Raw genomic sequence first — 21,085 nt, forward strand, 5'->3', positions numbered from 1 at the left:
TACGCTGATCAGTGATCGGACGGATTGGTAACATGGGGATTCCATGGTCTAGCATATATCCGAATTTCTCACAATTCAAAACTATTTTTGAAATTTGCTGAGCCAATCTTTATAATTGGGTTTGGTCAAACGGTTGTTCTATAGGATATGAGATAAGAGTCTAGAAGCTGACTTTATAATCCTCAGAGAGTAAAGATTCTAGTTAGACTTTTGTACTTGATCCTAATCTGTTCTAAGGTCTTTTAGAATAAATGTAACTCCCACTATTTTCTCGAATTCCTCACACTCCCCTGGTAGGAAAACGGAAATCCCACACGACTAGGGTTTCTAGTGGGTACTGCGGTCCCACCGATTTACATGCCACCTCACCTAACAGTTATTGATGACACATAGATTGATGAATGTACAACTCTTGTACAATGCTTCTCAAGCATGTTGCAGTGTAACTTGGTCTCTAAGCCATGAAAACCTCACCTAACAGTTATTGGTCCCATTTCTTAGTTAAGTCAGACCCACTGTACAACCGTAGGAATAAAGTCGTCATTGGGCCCTCACCTAACAGGTATTGGTGCCCAACCCCACCTTTACCCTACAACATCTCATGTCTATAGAGAGGTCCAGCCCCCCGATGCAACTTGCCCACTGTATCCAGCCGAGACAAATCAACATCAGAAAGACCTTAGCAGCTCTACTACAGTGGAAGACCTATTGACTTAATATTGGTTAATCAGGTCTTAGTGTTTGTAACTTGAGCTCTTCATAAGAGGTAATCGAACAATTGGCCAGGTAAGCAGGTGGGAGGCTCCCCTTACTCAGAGAGTAAGGTCCTAATTAAGTAACCACCTTTCATGCTTTCCTAGACACCAATTAGATCAATTAATCTAATATGACTCGCTCATGTTCGTTCACTCTCGACTTGATTGAGGAGGTTTTAATTTAGGTCTCATTGGGTTTGCTACATCACATGTAAACCTATCTACCCGGCTTTCATTCACATCACATGCAAACGGCACATCACAGGCAGTTATAATCGCAGCATCAAAATAAAGCTAAACTTTAAATAGGTGATGATCATGGATTCTAATTAGGTCGTATTACAAGCACATGCACGTCAATCGATCAATTGGTCTTCAACTCTTGAATTGGTTCCAAGCCTCCTTGATTCGATCCTTGACCAACTCTTGATCCAATCGCCATCAACCGCTTAGACCCCTGTTCATCTCATGCCTTGTCTTCAACTTGATCGTTGACGTACATCACATCACAGAAATACAACCAGATGTAAAATGAAAATAATAATAAATTACATCCCCTTTTAGGAGGCACGCAGGCCTCTCAAAATATCAAATAAGATGCATGCAAGCATCTAAAAAATAACATGACATTACAGATCACATCGCAGGTCATTACATTTGATACCAAAAGGGTTTGAATCCTATGATCATCACCACATGCAACAATTATAATTTTCAGATCTGAAATCTATTTGATTATCTCATGATATAGGTTGCTGATCATGCTAACCATGATTCTAAACTTTGTAATCCCATTAACAATGCAATTAGAATCATCTTTTTATCACATAAAAATCAGCATGCAAAAATCAGCATCCTAGAAAAAATCTGCATGCAGAAAATTTTCAGCATGCATAATCATTTAAATTTCAGATCTAATAAGCCTATGAATAATTAATCCATACCTTAATCTACGATGCCTAGGCTCTGATACCACTGTTAGAATACCCCGATCATGCCGCTGAAATTTTAAAAAAATTCAGATGCAGCGGAAAAGGCATGCGCGGGATCAACCGTTCATCGCATGAACGTTGTTCAAAAACCGTTCGTAGATAGATAAGGATTAAAAACTTTTTAAAACATTAGAAGATCAGATCTTCACCTTGTGCGGGTAGATGATCACCACAAACTGATGATCGTGGTTTTGGATGAGGGTTCGCTCCCAGCAGTCCGCATTCTTCACGCGATTCCAGCATCCGTGTTCAATCCCAACGTGCTCCCAAATTCATGCGTCCACCCTTCATCCGAATCAAATCTCCAGCTTCATCCCAGCCGGTCCGTTTGTCCATCCCAGCAATCACGGAAGATCCCAGCTCTCCCGTGATTCTGCATCCTTCCCAGATCATCATCCATGTTCTCCTTCTTCCCAGCAACCGAAGAAGGAAGCCCGCGTCACCACCTTCCTCTTCAGCTCCCAGCAGCGCCCGAAGAAGGAAGCCCGCCCCTTCCGGCGATCCCGCATCCGTGGCCCAAAGAAGCAAGTTCACGCCTCCCTTCCGCGATCTGCCCGACCGATCCTGCCGTCCGCGTCTCTTCCGGAGCTAATCCAGCCTCTACCGCATCTCCAAGGGCCTATAAGAAGAGGGGAGGAGAAGCAATGGGGGAGTGCTCGGTGGGAGGCCAAGGGCTAGGGAGGTGGGAGCTCGGCTGGTTCAAAGGAGAAGGAACAGGGGAGGCTCTGTTCTTGGGAAGAAGAAAGAGATTAAAAGTACTAGTTTATGTGTTGTTTAACCGTGGGAGAGAAAAAGAAACTTTATTTTATTTTATTTTATTTTATTATTTGCAGAAGAAAGAAGCATTAGGCTTCATCTTCATTTTTTTTACTTTTTGTAATCATTCCTTTTTATGAAATCAATCAATTTCTTTCATGCAATCCTTGTTCTAGGTTTAGTTAAATTTCTGTTTTCTTTATGTAATTGTTTAATTTTTCTTTTTATGCAATACATCTTATTTTCCTTTATGCAATTTATGTTCTAGGCTTTTGATCTTCTTAGCACTATTTTTCATCTATTTTAATTCATGCCAAAACTCTTCTCTGATTAGTTAAATATATAAATGTTCTTTAAATCTAAGTATATGTCTTCTAGTTAATTTCAATTAAAAAAAATAATTCTCCAGTAGACTAGAGAATCTATCATCATTCTACATCCTCAAAATAATGTTTTTCTTCCATCATTCAAAAGTCGATTTCGAATCCGAGTGAACGTTCTAATTTTTATGCAACTCCAATCGCCTCCCTGTGGATCGACCTCTTACAACCACTATTCTTCGAGTAGAACAGGTAAGAGTAAATTTAAATTTAAACTTCTGTTCGTCGGTTCTAACAACGATCTGTCTAGCATATTTTTAGGTAGACAGGAAAGGACGAACACTCCTGATTAATGGATCATCACGAGGACGGTGATCGATCCGATCAGTGCACAGATCACTTTCCTTCTGGATGGACGAGACTTGAGTCCATAGTGTAGGGACACTGAAGTGATAGTGCAGGTGCTTGTTAGAGAACAAGGGTACTGAGCGTGACCAAGACAAGCAGTCACTTGGATGTCTATCCACTCGTCAGTGACTTGCTTGATGTTGCAGTAGTATGACTGGTCCTTTGACCTGAGGTGCTTCAGCTACTCACAGTGAGGTTATTGTAGTTTGACTACACGTATACATGGTCTCTAGTCATATGGGTCCTTGTAGTGTAGATTGGCTGCAGTAAGTTCACTGTAGGAGTAGGGTATGCACTTACATGGAATCTATCGACCTTGATAGAAGAGGAATGATCCTATGTGATTTGTTAGACTGAGTTCTAAGACCTTGGCCAGGGCAGTAATAGAAAGTGGAGAAAGAGTTTTCCACTATCGAACTCGAGTCGAATAAATCTTGATATATGACAGACAAAGGGGTTTGACGAGTTATCCATGACCTCCCTCCTGTAGGGATCCACGATAGTAGGATTGTATCACATGATAACTGCACCTAGAGGTTCATCATTCTATTCTACTGGGTAGCCACTACATGCTGCTAGGTGTCACTGGTGGATGGTGGGACTCACAGGGATTATCTCGATGATCGATAAACCCTAATGAGTAGAGTTGGAATCGTTCCAATCCATTGAAAGGAGTTTTCAATGATATTATGATAGAGATCATAATATATCTCACTACCAGTCAGAGTAGAACTTATGGGGTCACACACACTAGAAGTATTGACCGATCCGATGGTTGAATCGTGATTAGGAATCACAAGTAATCAATTAGATTGATATTCAGTTGAAGAAAGAACAAAGGGAATTAATTAATTGGACTTAAACACAAATCCTACTTCGAGTAGGATTCCTAGAGTCCTTTTGAATTAGGACTGGGAGTCCTAGTTGGAGTAGAACTGGGATTCCTACTTGAAATAGGATTCCTACAATTCTAATTAGATTAGGAGTTTTGAATTAAAAATAGATTCCTACTTGGAGTAGGATTCCTAGAGTCCTAATCGGATTAGGACTTCGGATTCAAATTAGAGTCCTAATTGGATTAGGACTAAAATTAAATATGTCCTAATTTGGATTAAGGGTTTCTTAAGTCACAATTAATTATTAATCAAATGAATCAATAAGACTCCTAATTGGATTAGAATTGAAGAGTTCAATTGAGTCAAAATTGATTTAAGTTCTAATTGGATTAGGACTTTACCTAGATTGAACCTGATTGATTCATGATTTGGTCAAACCCTAATTGGATTAGGGCTAAACCAAATTAGGGCCACCCAATCCTCATTAGATGAGGATTAGGGCAACACAAAAGGGAGGGGCTCATGCCCCTCCCTTTCTTCTCCTTGGTGCGGCAACACAAGAGGGGTCGGCGCCCCTCTTGGAAAGCAATCAAGGGCTCCTAACTTGTAGGAGCCCTTCATGCTTTAAAAACTGGTGAGGACGGTAGCTAGTGCATCCCAAGGAGTAATCCTCTTCTTTGTGCCGTGGCCACCCTCTCCCCTTCCCTTGGTTCAGCCGCAAGCAAGGAGAGCAAAGGTCCAAGGTGTTGCCGGCTCTTTTCTTCCACCCTTCCTTCATCCAACGCAGGGAAAAGAAAGGCTGCAGTGAGGGCTTTGGTTCTTCTTCAAGATCCCTCCTTCTTCTCCCTCCTCCCAAGCACAATCAAGGGTTGATTCAAAGGGAGAAAATCAGCCATCCAAAGTTGTCTCTGCAAGGAAGCTAGCACCCCGGGGAGACAAGGAAGCTTTGATCGGTTTCTGCTTCGTGTGGATACCTGTAGAGGCCGGGCACTTGAACGGCTTCAAACGAACCTTCATCCTAAACCACGAACTTCAGTTTGCGGTGATCATCTACCCGCACAAGGTGAAGATCTGATTTTCTAATGTTTCTAAAAAGTTTTTAATCCTTATCTATCTACGAACGGTTTTTGAACAACGTTCATGCGATGAACGGTTAATCCCGCGCATGCCTCTTCCGCTGCATCTAAATTTTTTTGAATTTTCAGCGGCATGTGCGGGGTTTCTAACACAATGATCGAAAATTTGTCCTATGGCAAGATAGTTTACTATGTTGGCAAACTATGGTATTTTTTCTTGTTGCACTTCAAACAATTGTTCATCTGGAAAGGAGTCATGAAGTGGGGAAGTGCTATGAGAAGGCTCGAGAAGGATTCTAGACAAGTGGTCTGCTACAACATTTGTGGTGCCTTTCTTATCACGAATTTCTAGATTAAATTCCTGTAACAACAGGATCCATCGAATTAGACGAGGCTTGGTGTCCTTCTTTGAAAGGAGGTACCGAAGAGCAGAATGATCAGTGAATACAATAACCTTGGATCCTAAGAGATAGGATCGAAACTTGTCCAAGGCAAACACTACAGCTAGTAATTCTTTCTCAGTAGTGGTGTAGTTCAATTGTGCATCTGAGAGTGTCTTACTAGCATAGTAGATAAAATGAGGTAACTTCTCTAGCCGTTGCCCTAAAACCGCCCCAATGGCATAGTCAAAAGCGTCACACATAAGTGTTAGAAGTATGCCCTAGAAGCCAATTTGGCTGACGCATAATTTTATTTTGGAACATAAATTTGTACTTGACCTGTTAAGTTGGGCATTCTTTTCATTCATGTTCTTATGTGTCCATGAATCGTCCAAGGAATTAATAAGATGATGACGCATATTCTCAAGAGTTGAGAATTTGAGGCATGTGTCATTGGTGATTAATTCCTGAATTGCTCCTGATCGATGGATCATCACGAGGACGGTGATTGATCCGCTGAGATTAGTGCACATATTGCTTTCTTTGATGGACGAGTCTTGAGTCCACAATGTAGGGACACTGGAGCAATTGTGCAAGTGCTTGTTAGAGAACAAGGGTACTGAGCATGACCAAGACAAGAAGTCACTTGGATGTCTATCCACTCGTCAGTGACTTGCTTGATGTTGCAGTAGTGTGACTGGTCCTTTGACCTGTGATGCTTCGGCTGCTCACAGTGAGTTTATTGTAGTTTGACTGCACACATACATGGTCTCTAGCCATATGGGTCTATACAGTATAGATTGGCTGCAGTAGGTTCACTGTAGGAGTAGGGTATGCACCTATAAGGAATCTATCGATCTTGATAGAAAAAAGAGATCCTATATGATTTATAAGACTGAGTTCGTAAGACCTCGGCCGGGCAGATTATACAGTGGAGAAAGAGTTTTCCACTCTCGAGCTTAAGTCGAATAAATCTTGACATATGACGGACGATGGGGTTTGACGAGTTGTCCATGACCTCCGTCCTGTAGGGATCCACGTGCAACAATTATAATTTTCAGATCTGAAATCTAATTAATTATCTTATGACATGGGTTGCTGATCATGCTAAACATGATTCTAAACTTTGTAATCCCATTAACAATGCAATTAGAATCATCAATTTATCACATAAAAATCAGCATACAAAAATCAGCAACCCTGAAAAATTCTGCATGCAGAAAATTTTAGAACGATTCAGAACCCTTTTGAATTCAGATGGGAACTAAACTAAGATCTAATAATTAATTATGAATTGTTAAACTACCAGCAAATTAGAAATATAAAAGTTCAAATGAAGATCTCATCTTCACCTTTGTGCGGGTAGAAGAACACCGCAACCGATGATCGTGGTTTGGTTCCTTTGTAGCCGCACAAACGGCCGGCCTCTACAAGTATCCATACGAGGTTGCTGAAGATCAGAGATGGGGCTTTACCGGGGTGCTAGCTCCTTACAAAAGCCTCTCTTGGATGTCGAAAAGAAGGAAGAAGAAATCACAAGGATCCCACCTTGTGCAGCCTTCAAAGGAAGAAGAAACTTGATTCTTTTCTCTCTTCCTTTCCTTGCTGATTTAAAATTCCCAAAAAAATTTCCTTGCTGCTCCACGCCTGGGAGAAGAAGTCTCATGGATGCTCTTGTGGTGGGGCTTCATTAATAGGGGTTTTTAAAAGCCTAGGCGCCAGGAATCCTAATAGGATTCCTAGCTTCATTCCTTTATTGGTGGGCCCCTTAATTCTTGGAAAGAATCAAAGGGCGCTGGCTCCGAGCAAAGAAGGAGAGGGGGCCACGCCCCTCCTTGCCCTCTTGGCTGCCCCCTCTTGCTTATTTTGACTCCTCAAAATAAAGCATCAAGAGGGAGGCTCTATACAAAGAAAAAAAGGCTGAATTAGGCAGGGTTTTCAGGGACTCGATCTAGCCAACTCTTGACTAGGATTTGAGTCAAATTTCTTTGGATCAGACCCAACATAATTTGACTCAATTAATCAGCAATAAATTAAAACTAATTCATAATCAATTAATTATTATCTTAATTGGTTCTCCAAAAACCATGCTCTGATACCACTGTTGGAGTGCCCTGCAGCGGCGCGACGATTGCAGCGGAATCCGCATACTGGGCCCGGTGCATCGATTTCAGAAAATTTTTGAAATCCACTCGATCCTGTTCCGGCGTATGCGATGCACCGGGCCCGGCATTGGGATTCCGCTGCGATCGTCGCGCTGCTGCAGGGCACTCCAACAGTGGTATCAGAGCATGGTTTTTGGGGAACCAATTAAGATAATAATTAATTGATTATGAATTAGTTCTGATTTTTTAATTATTATGCATGCTGAAAAATTCTGCGTGCTGAATTTCGTGATGCTGAAATTTTCGGCATGCTGATTTTGTTAGATCGATCATGCGATGTTAGTTTTAAAATTATGATGTGATTATGATGTTTCCAGAATAAATAATGTGTCTGCCAGATTGGCTTCTAGGGCATACATCTAACAAAAAGATGATTTTCTTAGTGGGAGTTGTGCAACTGATCCTATGACCTGAGATTACCATATCTTGTGCACATGAACCCATGTTTTGGTTTACACTCATTCATGACAATAAGTTGTGTACGAGGTCTTCTGGATATAGTGAATTGTGTATGAAAATTATGAGTAGGTCAACAAGGAATTAATCACTTCTAGTAAGAGAAGATAGCATCCTATTTATTCTAATCATATGATAATTCAGGAAGCCTTTGATCAAAGTAGAAAAAAAATTAGAAAGAGTTTCTAATGTTTCATTATTTGAATTATCATTAAAAGATTGAGAAAGATATGAATATGAAATTGAGTTTGACATATATTCATACTCATATACATATTCGGGATGTAGTTTGATTAAAGAATTGAATTGCACGGTAACTTGTTACTGAAGGGTATTTTTGGTATTTCTACCAAATTCCATATTTTTCAGGTAGACATGATACGTTGCTAGACGTCAATCTTGTCTTATAGGTTTGATCGAATTAAAGAGTTTAATTCGATCACCAATTAGAAAGGATTCTAATTGTTAAGTTCGGGTTCGCGCAGTTTGGACTTAAATCGATTAGAAGAGTTCTAATCAAGTTGGGTCAACTCGCACTCACACCTATTGCTGGCTAAGTATGGAACCCAATGGGTCACACACAAGAAAACTTATCAGGGGTCTAATTGGATTAGATCATGTTTGGAAGATAAACATCCTAACAGGTGTTGCAAACCCTTAGCTCCTGATTCGAATTGGATTTGAATCTGATTCGAATTGGATTCGAATTTGATTCTTAATTGATCTAATTTGATTAGATCATGTTCTAATATGGGTTAGCCAAGAGTTGGCACCTAATTGGCTTGGTTTGAGTCTAATTGGATTAGATTTGATAAATCATTCAATCCAGACCGTTAAATTTTGATCTGCCGTTGGATGAAGACATAATGGAGAGTTGGTTTAACCCAATTAGTTTGGGTTAGAGGATGGCTATCATAATTGACCATTGGATCTTAATCCCATCATTGGATGAAGACATAATGGGTCAAGTGAATGGCGCCTTGCATTGGAGCCCTTGGATCAACATCATGAAAGATCAAGAGGTGAGGCATGATGGACATGTGATTGGCATGTAATGTTGACTTGGTCATAATATGGCACCACATGAAAGGACATATCATTTGATACACCTCCTCACTTGATCTGTGCCTCCTCTTATTTGATATGGCCCTTTAAATGATGCCCTTTCATGAAAGGATGTGTGGATGGGATGCATCCCTTGGAGATGCATCCCTACGCCTATTATAAATAGGCTAGCACTCCATGGGTTTCATCATTCTAACTCCACCGCATTCTCTCTTCCTTATCCCTTCTTTCTTACAAGGCTTTGCCTCTTTCTAGCATTGCTTCTAGGATGTCCTAATCCAAGACAAGGTGGTCTTCTTTAGGACAAAAGGATTAGAAGTGATTTTAGAAGGTTAAAGAAAAATAGAAAGGAAGGAAAGCAAGCCATTAGAGTTCTTTAGAAGAATTCTGCATTAAGGATCAAAGTCTTTGGAGCTTAAGACTTGAATCAAGTTTTCGTGTGGATCACCGTTGGAGGGCGGACACTTGGACGCCTCGTGAAGATCATTCATATTGGATTAGTGTTAGAGGTATTCTTCTATTCCTATATTTATATTTATATGTTATTTGATTGTTACCATTAAGGTGATCTAGGCTTATAAGGATTTCATGTTAAGGAACTTTATTAAGAAATTTTTAAATTCCTAGCTTCCGCTGCCCAATTATGACATGCTAGAACCCTTCATTTACTGCCCCGGTCGAGGTCTTACGAACTCAGTCTTATAAATCACATAGGATCTCTCCTTATCTATCAAGGTCGATAGATTCCATATAGGTGCATACCCTACTCCTACAGTGAACCTATTGCAGCCAATCTACTCTGCATGGACCCGTATGTTTAGAGACCATGTATACGTGCAGTCAAACTACAATAACCTCACTGTGAGTAGCTGAAGCACCGCAGGTCAAAGGACTAGTCACACTACTACAACATCAAGCAAGTCACTGACGAGTGGATAGATATCTAAGTGATTTCTTATCTTGGTCACGCTCAGTACCCTTGTTCTTTAACAAGCACCTGCACTACTACTTCAGTATCCCCACTCCGTGGACTCAAGTCTCGTCCATCCTCAAGAAAACTAATGTGTGCACTGATCGGATCGATCACCGTCCTCGTGATGATCCATCGATCAGGAGCATTTAAAAATCAATCACCAATAATACATGGCTCAAATTCTCAACTCTTGAGAATATGCATCATCATCTTATTAATTCCTTGGACGATTCATAGACACATAAACAATATGAATGAAAAAGATGCCTTTTATTTATTCAATAATAAATAGTCAAGTACAAAATTATGTCCTAGAATTAACAATGTGTCAGCCAGATTGGCTTCTAGGGCATACATCTAACACTCTGATGCTCTAGAGCTCAGATCTCGACTAGGCTCGCAAGCCCCCAAGGTTTTTTCATGGTGAGCCCCTTGTTGTGAAGCTCAAAGCCAACTCCTTAACCGACAAATGATATCAGCATCAGGAGACTCCGACATAGCCTCCTCATGAGCTAGCAAAACTTGGATGTCCCGCGGCTAGACAGGTCACTGCTTAGAGTGCCGCTTCTCTTGAGGTGCAAAAGGAGAGGGCTTTGGTCTTTTGTAGAAAGGCCCAACCGAGGCACCTTTCACCCCACTTTGCTTGGTGTACTAGGCAGCCTTCATTAAATCCTCTTTCCGTGTGGCCATCTCTTAACGTAAAGTAGCTCGATAATATAAATGTAAACCAAGCTAAAAGATTAAATAGAGCAATGGATAGGCTAATGGTGGTTTACTCGAGGTCCATGAAAACTGCTCGGGATAGTTTCTTGGCCAAAAAAAAGCTGGTCAAGACTACTCGCCCTCAGCCGACCCAAAGACTAATAGTCTCCTTCTCCTAGCACTCTAAGAAGTGCACCTTATTGGGCCTATCGGTTGCAAGTCCCTATCTAGTTAAGACAACTAATGGCTGAAAGGAGAGATAGTCATAAAATACCTATCCTTCCACTTGTTGCTAGAGGAAGGGTTATCAAGTAGAAACCTAATGCTCTTCCTCGAGGTTAGGTACCATCATCCGCTCTTAGTGGGATGCTTCTTCAAAATGAAAAAAGATATAAAGACATCTACACTAAACCTAAGATTATGGAAAGCATGAAAGTACATAGAACCCATTATCGTCTCCCAGTAGTTGGAGATGAGCTATGTAGGGACTAAAATGTAAGTGACTAGCAACTCTACAATAAACGACTAAAATGAGTGTATGGAGTCCTCAACCCTACTTTGAAAATATCCTCGAATAAAGGCAAATGGTTTGCCCTTTGCTCCAAGACCTCCTCATCAGGGAAAGGCAACCTAAGTCCTATGGAGGCTGGAATATTATAGGTTCTTCTAATCCAATCAAGGTCGGCCTTAGAAAGAACTCTACTCAACTTAACCTTCCTAGCTTTAATGGACACAGGTTACATGAGAGAAGGCATAGCAGAAGGAGAAGACGATGAAGACATAAATATATAGAACAACAAAGAAGCGCTCCCTAAACAGCTACCCAGGGTAGAGAAATAATGGGCTATGGTCTCAGGAACTCGAGGAAGAAGATGGTGGTCAAGAAGAAAAGCCACCATTTTTTCTTTTAACGTAGCGTACAGTCCAGATGCCATCAAATGCATGGCTTGGATGAAAGCCCATTTTCACCAAACTTCTAGTACAAATCGTGTCCTTTGAACCTTCTATAAAGGTAATGCCATATGTCCCATATGCAGCGTACAAAGCAACATCATTAAAACGTTGAATGACAAAACATGTTTTTAGAGCGATTCATCATGATCAAAACATAGGATTCTAAGCATCACACATTTTGGCTTTGGATTCAAAATTAAAATAATGGGGTGAGCATCAAGGCCATAATTGATGTCACATGATAAATCACCAAGTTGTGAAACAGATTACTTCCTTAAGTCGAGCTTCCATCTTCAGCTCGTTCAAGGACTTGGGGGACAAGTGTGTGGCATTCAACAAGCACGATGATATGGCATGGTCAAATTCGTCCAGCTTATGACCCATGTAGCAACCCTCACTCAGAAATTCTCTAAGGCACCCTGGTTGGGACTGTTAGAATACCCCGATCATGCCGCTGAAATTTTAAAAAAATTCAGATGCAGCGGAAGAGGCATGCGCGGGATCAACCGTTCATCGCATGAACGTTGTTCAAAAACTGTTCATAGATAGATAAGGATTAAAAACTTTTTAAAACATTAGAAGATCAGATCTTCACCTTGTGCGGGTAGATGATCACCGCAAACTGATGATCGTGGTTTTGGATGAGGGTTCGCTTGAAGCCGTTCAAGTGCCCGGCCTACACGGGTATCCACACGAAGCAGAAAATCGATCCAAGCTTTCTATCTCCCCGGGGTGCTAGCTCCCTTGCAGAGATAACTTTGATGGCTGATATCCTTCCTTTCAATCAATCCTTGATTGTGCTTGGGAGGAGGAAGAAGAAGGATGAAGAGAAGAAGAGGAACGAAGCCCTGCAGCCTTCTTTTTCTTCCTTGCGTTGGAACCAAACGGTGGAGGAAGAAGGAGGCCACCAAGATCCTTTTCTTCCCTTTGTTGTTGGTGGCTGAAAAGAGAGGAGAGGAGGGTGGCCACGTGATGGAGAGGAGGAGGGCTTCACTTATGATTAGGGCACCTCCTTTCAAAGCCTTATAAAGGCATCTAGGGCTCCTATTTGGTTTAGTCCAAATCATGAATCAATTGGGTTCAATCTATGCTAGTCCTAATCCAATTAGAACTTGAATGAACCATGACTCAATTGAACTCTTCAATCCTAATCCAATTAGGAGTCATGTTGATTCATTAGATTAATAATTAATTAGGACTTAAGAAATCCTAATCCAATTAGGACTTGTTTAATTCTAGTCCTAATCCAATTAGGACTCTAATTTGAATTCGAAGTCCTAATCCGATTAGGACTCTAGGAATCCTACTCCAAGTAGGAATCCAAATTTAATTCAAAACTCCTAATCTAATTAGGATTATAGGAATCCTACTCCAAGTAGGAATTCTAGTCCTACTCCTAATAGGATTCCCAGTCCAAGTAGGAATCCCAGTCCAAATAGGATTCCTGTCCTAATCCAATTAGGACTCTACGAATCCTACTCCAAGTAGGACTCCTAGTCCTACTCCAAATAGGATTCCAGTCCAAGTAGGAATCCCAGTCCAAGTAGGATTTCTAGTCCTAATCCAATTAGGACTCTATGAATCCTACTCCAAGTAGGACTCTTGTTTTAAGTCCAATTAATCAATTCCGTTTGTTCCTTCTTCAACTTATTATCAATCAAATTGATTACTTGTGATTCCTAATCACGATTCAACCATCGGATCGGTCATTACTTCTAGTGTGTGTGACCCCATAGGTTCCACTCTGACTGGTAGTGAGATATATTATGATCTCTATCACAATATCATTGAAAACTCCTTTCAATGGATTGGAACGATTCCAACTCTACTCATTAGGGTTTATCGATCATCGAGATAATCCCTGTGAGTCCCACCATCCACCAGTGACACCTAGCAGCATGTAGTGGCTACCCAGTAGAATAGAATGATGAACCTCTAGGTGCAGTTATCGTGTGATACAGTCTTACTATCATGGATCCCTACAGGACGGAGGTCATGGATAACTCGTCAAACCCCTTCGTCTGTCATATGTCAAGATTTATTCGACTCGAGTTCGATAGTGGAAAACTCTTTCTCCACTTTATAATACTGCCCTGGCCAAGGTCTTAGAACTCAGTCTAACAAATCACATAGGATCACTCCTCTTCTATCAAGGTCGATAGATTCCATGTAAGTGCATACCCTACTCCTACAGTGAACTTACTGCAGCCAATCTACACTACAAGGACCCATATGACTAGAGACCATGTATACGTGTAGTCAAACTACAATAACCTCACTGTGAGTAGCTGAAGCACCGCAGGTCAAAGGACCAGTCATACTACTGCAACATCAAGCAAGTCACTGACGAGTGGATAGACATCCAAGTGACTTCTTGTCTTGGTCACGCTCAGTACCCTTGTTCTCTAACAAGCACCTGCACTATCACTTCAGTGTCCCTACACTGTGGACTCAAGTCTCGTCCATCCAGAAGGAAAGTGATCTGTGCACTGATCGGATCGATCACCGTCCTCGTGATGATCCATTGATCAGAAGCATTTAGAAATTAATCACTAATGATACATGGCTCAAATTCTCAACTCTTGAGAATATGCATCATCATCTTATTAATTTCTTGGACGATTCATAGACACATAAATAATATGAATGATAAGATGCCTTTTATTTATTCAATAATAAATAGTCAAGTACAAAATTATGTCCCTAGAATTAACAATGTGTCAGCCAGATTGGCTTCTAGGGCATACATCTAACAATCTCCCACTTGCACTAAAGCCAATCAGCCATAAACCTAAGCCCCATCTTCTCAAGATGCGTTTTAGTTTTCTGCCGACTTAGCTGCTTAGTGAATGGGTCCGCCACATTTTCTGTGGAGTCTACTCTCTGATCCTCTACTTATTTTCTTTCGAGGTAGTCGCTTATTAGGTTAAACTGCCGCTCTATGTGCTTCGATTTCTGGTGAGACCTTTGGCTCCTTAGCTAGTGCTATGGTGCCTTTGTTATCGCAGTAGAGTGTTATGACATCTGATGACATTACACCTAACTATGCAATAAACTTTTTAAACCAAAAGATTTCCGCTGCACCCTTAGAGACGGCTTAACATTCAGCTTCTAAGGTAGAATCTATAATGATCGGTTGTTTGGAACTCTTCCAATTTACTGAACCACCATTGCACATATTCTGATGTAGACTTTCTATCATCAATATGTGTGCATCCTTCTACCTTCAACTCTGATCTTCTCCCAAAGACCAAGAACAAGTTCTTAATTCTTCTCAAGTACTTAAGACTGTTCTTCACAGCTATCCAGTGCTTTTTGCCTGGATCTGATTGACATATGCTCGTGACATTCACAGCATGTACTATATCAAGTCATGTACATAGCATGGCATACATGAGGCTCCCTATTGCTGATGTATAGGGGATCTTGCTCATGCGTTGAATCTCTTCAGATGTGTTGGGTCACATCTTCTTGGAGAGATTAATTCCATGCCTTAGGGGTAAGAGACCCCTTTTAGAGTTTTCCATGCTGAACCTTTTCAGCACTTCCTCTATGTACATCTTCTGTGATAGGCCAAGCATCCTTTTAGATCTATCTCTATAGACCTTTATTTCCAAAATATAGGATGCTTCCCCAAGGTCTTTCATGGAGAACCTTTTTGATAACCTGACCTTGACCGAGGTTAGCATGGGAATATCATTCCCTATCAGGAGGATGTCGTTCACGTACAGTACGAGAAATATGACAGCGCTCCCACTAACCCTTTTGTAAACACACGGTTCCTCTTCGTTTTTGATGAAATCAAATGTTTTGATTGCGTCATTGAAACGAGTGTTCCAACTCCGAGATGCTTGTTTTAGTCCATAGATGGATCTTTGCAGCTTGCAGACCTTGTGATCTCCATCACTTGAAGTGAAACCCAAAGGCTGTTCCATATAGATATCTTCATCAAGATATCCATTCAGAAAAGCAGTTTTCACATCCATCTGCCAGATTTCATAATCATGAAATGCTGCAATGGCAAGCAATGTTCGGATGGATTTTAGCATGGCTACAGGTGAAAAGGTCTCCTGATAGTCAATGCCCTTGCGCTGACTATACCCTTTCATCACAAGCCTTGCCATATAGGTCTCTACCTCTCCATCCGAACCTATCTTCCTTTTGTAGATCCATTTGCATCCAATAGATACAATACCTTCTGGTGATCTACTAAGGTCCAGACTTGGTTGGAATGCATGGAGTCTAACTCTGACTTCATAGCTTCCAACCATTTCTCGGAATCGATATCAGATATCGCCTCATCGTAGGTTTTGGGATCCTGCGTGTGATCCCTATCTCCCACTAGGAATATTTCCTCGGTATCCTCTTCTAGTATACCTAAGTATCTATCGGGAGGATGGGAGACCCTACTAGATCTGCGAGGTGGTTGAGGGACATCGTGTACTGGCTCTGTATGAATGGGTTCGATAGGATCCATGACTCGTTGCTTTTCAGAGACTTTCTCTTCAAGCTCAATTTTCCTCCCACTGCCTCTATCAAGGATAAACTGTTTTTCCAAGAAGATGGCATGACGGCTCACAAACACATTGTAATCCTCTGAGACGTAAAAATTGTATCCTAATGACTCTTTAGGATATCATATAAAACGAGCACTTATAGTCCTAGCCTCTAGCTTGTCCGCCTATAGTCTCTTGACGTGGGCCGGACATCCCCAAATCTTGGTTTCTTACCATGTCATATCTCATATGGTGCGGTAGGAATGGACTTTAGAGGAAACTCTATTCAACAAGTAAATAGCTGAAAATAGAGCATCTATCTAAAGAAACAAGGGTAAATCAGTGAAGCTCATCATGGACTGGACCATATCAATAGAGTCCGATTCCTCCTCTCTGACACTCCATTGAGCTGAGGTGTTCCAGGAAGAGTCTATTATGAAACTATACCATTCTCCTTGAGATAATCACGGAACTCTCCATTAAGGTATTCACTTCCTCGATCTGATCGAAGAACTTTAATGAGTTTTGTGCTTATTTTTCTACTTCATATCTAAGCTTTTTGAACCTTTCAAAAGTTTTATATTTGTGTCTCATACACATATCCATACCGTGAGTAATCATCGGTAAATGAAGTAAAAAATTATAACCCCTAGCCTGCACATCGAATGGGCCACACACATCAGTGTGTACTAGGATAAGTATTTCAGTGGACCTTCTTGTGTCCTACAAAGGATAACTTGGCCATCTTTCCTTGAAGGCAGAATTCACAAATCAAATATGACTCGAAAGTCAATGAGCCCAAAGCTCATGTTTCTCCAATTTGTTTATTTTGTCTTCTCCTATATGGCCAAGCCTGAGGTGCCATAAATACTTTAGATTTATCTCATTTTTGGATCTATTAGATCCTATGGTATTCACTGTTTGCTCAGATATATTCACAGATACATCCATATGTATGTGATAGAGACTGTCAATCATAAAACCATGTTGAATCAATTTAATTTTCAAATAAAAATCTTTCTGTGCTAAATAAAATACAGAAATCAAATTTCTGCTAGCAATAGGTAACAGTCCCTAAGTATCCTGAGCATATCTGACAAACCTTCTAAAGGTCTGTCACTCTTCATGTTCTTTATGCTTCCCATGTATGTAGGACAGTTCCTCTTCCAATGGCCGTCCATGATGCAATGGAAACACTTTTCCTTGCAATTGGCCTTTTTCTTGGAACTTCCTTACTTGGTGTTTTCTTAGTCTTCTGCTTCTTCGCAGGCTTCTTCTTCTTCCAAATAGACTCTCTCTTGAAAGTAGAAACCAACTTGACAGCAAAAACGATGCCCCTTGAACGTCTTCAAGGTCCCTAAGTTAGTTACCAATTTATTTAACAATTCTATTTTGGTGCATACAGTCTTGTTCATATGGTAATTTACTATAAACTGTTCATATGAAGCTAGAAGGGATTGTGGGATCAAATCCGTTTGCAATTTCTTGTGCATGGTCATGCCGAGCTTCTCAAGCTTCTTCAAGTCCTTTATCATGGTCAAACCATGATCGTGGACAGACTGCCCATCGTGCATCTTGGCTTTGAAGAGCCTCTTGGACACTTCAAACCGAGCTGCGTGACTCTGATCACCATACAACTCTTGCAGGTGATTTAATATGTCCCTGGCAGTCTTCATGTTCTCATGCTGGCATTGTAATGCATTGGACATGGATGCCATTGTGTAGCACCTAACTTTATTGTCATTGTTCGTCCACTTAACAAGCGTCTTACGCTGATCAGTGATCGGACGGATTGGTAACATGGGGATTCCATGGTCTAGCATATATCCGAATTTCTCACAATTCAAAACTATTTTTGAAATTTGCTGAGCCAATCTTTATAATTGGGTTTGGTCAAACGGTTGTTCTATAGGATATGAGATAAGAGTCTAGAAGCTGACTTTATAATCCTCAGAGAGTAAAGATTCTAGTTAGACTTTTGTACTTGATCCTAATCTGTTCTAAGGTCTTTTAGAACAAATGTAACTCCCACTATTTTCTCGAATTCCTCACACTCCCCTGGTAGGAAAATGGAAATCCCACACGACTAGGGTTTCTAGTGGGTACTGCGGTCCCACCGATTTACATGCCACCTCACCTAACAGTTATTGATGACACATAGATTGATGAATGTACAACTCTTGTACAATGCTTCTCAAGCATGTTGCAGTGTAACTTGGTCTCTAAGCCATGAAAACCTCACCTAACAGTTATTGGTCCCATTTCTTAGTTAAGTCAGACCCACTGTACAACCGTAGGAATAAAGTCGTCATTGGGCCCTCACCTAACAGTTATTGGTGCCCAACCCCACCTTTACCCTACAACATCTCATGTCTATAGAGAGGTCCAGCCCCCCGATGCAACTTGCCCACTGTATCCAGCCGAGACAAATCAACATCAGAAAGACCTTAGCAGCTCTACTACAGTGGAAGACCTATTGACTTAATATTGGTTAATCAGGTCTTAGTGTTTGTAACTTGAGCTCTTCATAAGAGGTAATCGAACAATTGGCCAGGTAAGCAGGTGGGAGGCTCCCCTTACTCAGAGAGTAAGGTCCTAATTAAGTAACCACCTTTCATGCTTTCCTAGACACTAATTAGATCAATTAATCTAATATGACTCGCTCATGTTGGTTCACTCTCGACTTGATTGAGGAGGTTTTAATTTAGGTCTCATTGGGTTTGCTACATCACATGTAAACCTATCTACCCGGCTTTCATTCACATCACATGCAAACGGCACATCACAGGCAGTTATAATCGCAGCATCAAAATAAAGCTAAACTTTAAATAGGTGATGATCATGGATTCTAATTAGGTCGTATTACAAGCACATGCACGTCAATCGATCAATTGGTCTTCAACTCTTGAATTGGTTCCAAGCCTCCTTGATTCGATCCTTGACCAACTCTTGATCCAATCGCCATCAACCGCTTAGACCCCTGTTCATCTCATGCCTTGTCTTCAACTTGATCGTTGACGTACATCACATCACAGAAATACAACCAGATGTAAAATGAAAATAATAATAAATTACATCCCCTTTTAGGAGGCACGCAGGCCTCTCAAAACATCAAATAAGATGCATGCAAGCATCTAAAAAATTACATGACATTACAGATCACATCGCAGGTCATTACATTTGATACCAAAAGGGTTTGAATCCTATGATCATCACCACATGCAACAATTATAATTTTCAGATCTGAAATCTATTTGATTATCTCATGATATAGGTTGCTGATCATGCTAACCATGATTCTAAACTTTGTAATCCCATTAACAATGCAATTAGAATCATCTTTTTATCACATAAAAATCAGCATGCAAAAATCAGCATCCTAGAAAAAATCTGCATGCAGAAAATTTTCAGCATGCATAATCATTTAAATTTCAGATCTAATAAGCCTATGAATAATTAATCCATACCTTAATCTACGATGCCTAGGCTCTGATACCACTGTTAGAATACCCCGATCATGCCGCTGAAATTTTAAAAAAATTCAGATGCAGCGGAAGAGGCATGCGCGGGATCAACCGTTCATCGCATGAACGTTGTTCAAAAACCGTTCGTAGATAGATAAGGATTAAAAACTTTTTAAAACATTAGAAGATCAGATCTTCACCTTGTGCGGGTAGATGATCACCGCAAACTGATGATCGTGGTTTTGGATGAGGGTTCGCTTGAAGCCGTTCAAGTGCCCGGCCTCCACGGGTATCCACACGAAGCAGAAAACCGATCCAAGCTTTCTATCTCCCCGGGGTGCTAGCTCCCTTGCAGAGATAACTTTGATGGCTGATATCCTTCCTTTCAATCAATCCTTGATTGTGCTTGGGAGGAGGAAGAAGAAGGATGAAGAGAAGAAGAGGAACGAAGCCCTGCAGCCTTCTTTTTCTTCCTTGCGTTGGAACCAAACGGTGGAGGAAGAAGGAGGCCACCAAGATCCTTTTCTTCCCTTTGTTGTTGGTGGCTGAAAAGAGAGGAGAGGAGGGTGGCCACGTGATGGAGAGGAGGAGGGCTTCACTTATGATTAGGGCACCTCCTTTCAAAGCCTTATAAAGGCATCTAGGGCTCCTATTTGGTTTAGTCCAAATCATGAATCAATTGGGTTCAATCTATGCTAGTCCTAATCCAATTAGAACTTGAATGAACCATGACTCAATTGAACTCTTCAATCCTAATCCAATTAGGAGTCATGTTGATTCATTAGATTAATAATTAATTAGGACTTAAGAAATCCTAATCCAATTAGGACTTGTTTAATTCTAGTCCTAATCCAATTAGGACTCTAATTTGAATTCGAAGTCCTAATCCGATTAGGACTCTAGGAATCCTACTCCAAGTAGGAATCCAAATTTAATTCAAAACTCCTAATCTAATTAGGATTATAGGAATCCTACTCCAAGTAGGAATTCTAGTCCTACTCCTAATAGGATTCCCAGTCCAAGTAGGAATCCCAGTCCAAATAGGATTCCTGTCCTAATCCAATTAGGACTCTATGAATCCTACTCCAAGTAGGACTCCTAGTCCTACTCCAAATAGGATTCCAGTCCAAGTAGGAATCCCAGTCCAAGTAGGATTTCTAGTCCTAATCCAATTAGGACTCTATGAATCCTACTCCAAGTAGGACTCTTGTTTTAAGTCCAATTAATCAATTCCGTTTATTCCTTCTTCAACTTATTATCAATCAAATTGATTACTTGTGATTCCTA

At 40.7% G+C, this 21,085-nt stretch overlaps 1 long non-coding RNA gene across 1 annotated transcript; it reads right to left on the reverse strand.

Moving 5' to 3' along the window:
- Positions 1-17,047: 17,047 nt before the first annotated feature.
- LOC149753165 (uncharacterized) lies at positions 17,048-20,591 on the reverse strand. The gene is made up of 2 exons (XR_016395940.1): positions 19,999-20,591; positions 17,048-19,857 (listed from the first exon to the last, which is right to left on the reverse strand). It is a non-coding gene; the product is annotated as an uncharacterized LOC149753165 (long non-coding RNA).
- Positions 20,592-21,085: the final 494 nt, after the last annotated feature.

This window comes from Phoenix dactylifera, chromosome 7 (assembly GCF_051530095.1).
Source record: "Phoenix dactylifera cultivar Ajwa chromosome 7, Ajwa_hap1_PhDact_Kaust_v1.1, whole genome shotgun sequence".
NCBI lineage: Eukaryota > Viridiplantae > Streptophyta > Magnoliopsida > Arecales > Arecaceae > Phoenix > Phoenix dactylifera.